This window comes from Rhinopithecus bieti, unplaced genomic scaffold (assembly GCF_001698545.2).
Source record: "Rhinopithecus bieti isolate Rb0 unplaced genomic scaffold, ASM169854v2 scaffold_36315, whole genome shotgun sequence".
Lineage (NCBI taxonomy): Eukaryota > Metazoa > Chordata > Mammalia > Primates > Cercopithecidae > Rhinopithecus > Rhinopithecus bieti.
This window is the reverse complement of record NW_016815814.1, coordinates 217969-221114: the sequence shown is the minus strand read 5'-3', so window position 1 is coordinate 221114 and position 3146 is coordinate 217969. Positions and strand designations below refer to the sequence as shown.

General features: G+C 50.6%; 1 long non-coding RNA gene across 1 annotated transcript; it reads right to left on the bottom strand.

Moving 5' to 3' along the window:
- Window positions 1–1124: 1124 nt before the first annotated feature.
- On the bottom strand, window positions 1125–2313 carry LOC108516349 (uncharacterized). Its single transcript, XR_001881779.1, has 2 exons — window positions 1901–2313; window positions 1125–1559 (listed from the first exon to the last, which is right to left on the bottom strand). It is a non-coding gene; the product is annotated as an uncharacterized LOC108516349 (long non-coding RNA).
- Between the last annotated feature and the right edge of the window lie 833 nt (window positions 2314–3146).

Here is a 3146-nt window from a genome sequence, read left to right as displayed (position 1 = left end):
TAATATCTATCTTTATTATTATTATTTATGTCTGTAAATAGCTTTACAGTTCACAAAGCATTTTCTTATATAATGTCTCAGCTAATCAACACAGCAACACTAAGAAATAAGCTATTATTTCCATTTTACATTTGGGGAAATTAAGGCTCAGAAAGGCTATGTGACATGTTCAAGGTAATACATTTAGTGTCAGAGCTGGGATGTGGACTCAGGTCTTGGTACTTCCAAAACCATATCCTTTACCGTGGGCAAAGTGCTATGCTGGGGTCTTGCCAGACACATAGATGGCATTGGAAGAAGGGCAGGTATGGAACAGCACCCCAGGCATAGTGGGCGATGTCATTGGTAAGATACAGAGAAAGTGCTACAGACAGTGGCTTTGCAAGGACAGAGCGGTTCCTCCCACAGAGGGCATGCAGTAGGCTTTGGGAAGAAACGTGGCCAAGTCGGGTCTTCAAAGGTGAATAGGATCTAGATATTCAGAATAAGAGAGAGGGCTTTGCACAGGCTCAGTGAATGGGAAAGGAAAGTGTGGCTGATTGGGGAAAGCGACAGCACAGGGAGCAAGAGATGGGGCGTGGCTGGGGAGGAATGGAATTGTAATTCTAGCCTCACAGAGGCTAGAGCCAGCAGGGCCTTGGGACCATGTGGGGAGGAAACCAGAGATGTGTGAAACAATTTGCTGAAGGCAGAACCAGGCAGGGAAAGGGCAGGGTCGGTTCGTACCCTTGCCTCTGGCCACCCGGGCCAATACTCCTTCCCTGCAGTAAACCTGATTAATCTCAAACTCAGGTGCCATTTCCTTGGAATAGCATTTACTGCGGGGCGCGGTGGCTCACGCCTGTAATCTCAGCGCTTTGGGAGGCTAAGGCGGGAGGATCCCTTGAGCCTAGGGGTTCGAGACCAGCCTGGGCAACATAGCAAGACCCTGTGGTTAAAAAATAATAATAATAAAATTGGCCGATAATGGTGGCACGCGACCGTAGTATCAGCTTCTTGGGAAGCTGAGGCACGAGGATCACCTGAGTCCAGACAGGGAGAGGCTGCAGTGAGCCATCATCGTGCCACTGTACTCCAGCCTGGGCGACAGTGTGAGACCCTGTCTCAAAAAAAGAAAAAGTTGTTCAAGTTGTGTAGTGCACGGGAGGAAAGAAGTATGACAATAACATAGGACAGCAGCCGGCTCTTTTTCTCTTCAGGATGTGGAGAGTGGGCGCCTTGGGAAGATGAAATTGAGTATGTGCGGGGGAGGGGTCAATATGAAACAAGGTCGGGAGGGGGGCGGGGAGAGCTGGGGCGCTAGAGGAGCTTGGGGCTCGCGCTGCGGAGGAGGAAGCGCCTTCCGCGGTCGCTGGGGGGAAGTGGTTAAGAGGAAGCAAGGGCAGTGGAGGGGACTGCTGGAGGGTCCCATCTGGGAAAGCAGGCACGGATGCGGGGACATTTCCTCCTGTCACCCTGGCAAAGAGCTCGCCGGGCTGGAGGGTCAGAGTTCTCAGATCCAAGTGAAGAAAACCGGGAACGGTTCCGGCTCTGGGGACTGACATTCATCGCGGCAGTTTCTGGTGGCAAAACAGAGGAAACAAAGGAATGATGAAATGAACTGAGCTGCCTTCATGCCCCGGATGAATGTTCAGCCATTAGAGAAGAGTGAATCCCAGCTGGGATTTGGGGTTCCACGGTGTACTAGAAAAGCAAGACAAAGAGAAGCGCCTACTAGAAGCTGCCATTTTGGAAAACAAAAGCAAACGTGTGTGTGTGTGTGTGTATGTGTGTGTGTGTGTATGTGTGTGTGTGATGTTACATGGACATGGGGAAATTACGGAAGTAAATACTAATGCTAGTGTAAATTGGGATGGTGGAAAATGAGGAAGAGGGCGGCGGGGGAATCCTTAGTACTTACAGAGAAAACGGAGCAAGTGCACAAGCACGCCAAACCACCCGTTGCCCGAGCTCGGCGCTCATGCGGCTAGGATGACGCCTGTGGGGTGCCCCAGGGGCCCTGCTCGCCGCCACGCTGCTCAGGGTCATTTACAGTCTCTCCGCTCTTTGTTAAATAGAGTGAGACAGGGACGGGCTGGAGTCCGCAGGGGTCTTGGAGGGCGGAGGGGACGGGTCGGGGCCCCCCTTGCTCCTGCCACGCTGCCGCCACCCCAGACAAAGACAGCTGCGTCCCGCGGGAGCGCAGGGGCCCCTGCGCGCAGGACCTGACTCTCCTGTCCCGTCTCCCCCTGACGCCCACACACCCAGGCGGCAGCCCACTCCCCTTCTACCCCGCAGCCATTTGCTTCCCACCCCTTGATTTTTTTTCTTTTCCCCTCCCCTCAGCATCCCCCCAACCTCCTCTGATACACTTTCTAATTGTCTAATGAATTTACCTATTATAGGCATTTTGTATAAGTGGAATCATACAATACTCGTCCTTCTGTGTCAGTCTTATTTTGCTTAGCATAATGTTTTTTATTTATTATTTTTTCTTTGAGACAGGGTCTCGCTCTGTCGCGCAGGCTGGAGCACAGTGGCGCTCAGCTCACTGCAATCTCCACCTCCGGGTTTCAAGTGATCCTTCCACCTCAGCCTCCCGAATAGCTGGGACTACAGGCGCGCCGCCACCACTGCCTAGCTAATTTTTATACCTTTGGTAGAGACGAGGTTTCGCCATGTTGCCCACGCTGGTCTCTAGCTCCTGAACTCAAACAATCCTCCCGCCACAGCCTCCCAAAGTGCTGTAATCACAGGCGTGTGAGCCACCACGCCCGGCCGCTTAGCATAATCTTTTCACGTATGGGAACTTCATTTCTTTTATTGTATTTGTGGTAATATGTACACAACATAAAACATTTTAACGAATTGTTTCAGTGTACAGTTTAGTGGCACTAAATATAATCACATGGTTGTGCACTCACCACCATCATCCAACTCTAGAACTCTTCCATCATCCTAAATTGAAACTCTGTACCCATGAAACAACTCCTCCCTCATTCCCCTCTACCCAGCTCCTGGCAACCACCAGTCTACTTTCTGTCCCTGTGCACTTGGGAGCATCACCTTTCTGGGACATCTGCAATGGTTCTCTGGAGGATTGTGTCTCCCCTTTTTAAAAAATTTATTTTCTTTTTTTCCTTTTCCTTTTTTTTTTTTTTTTTTTT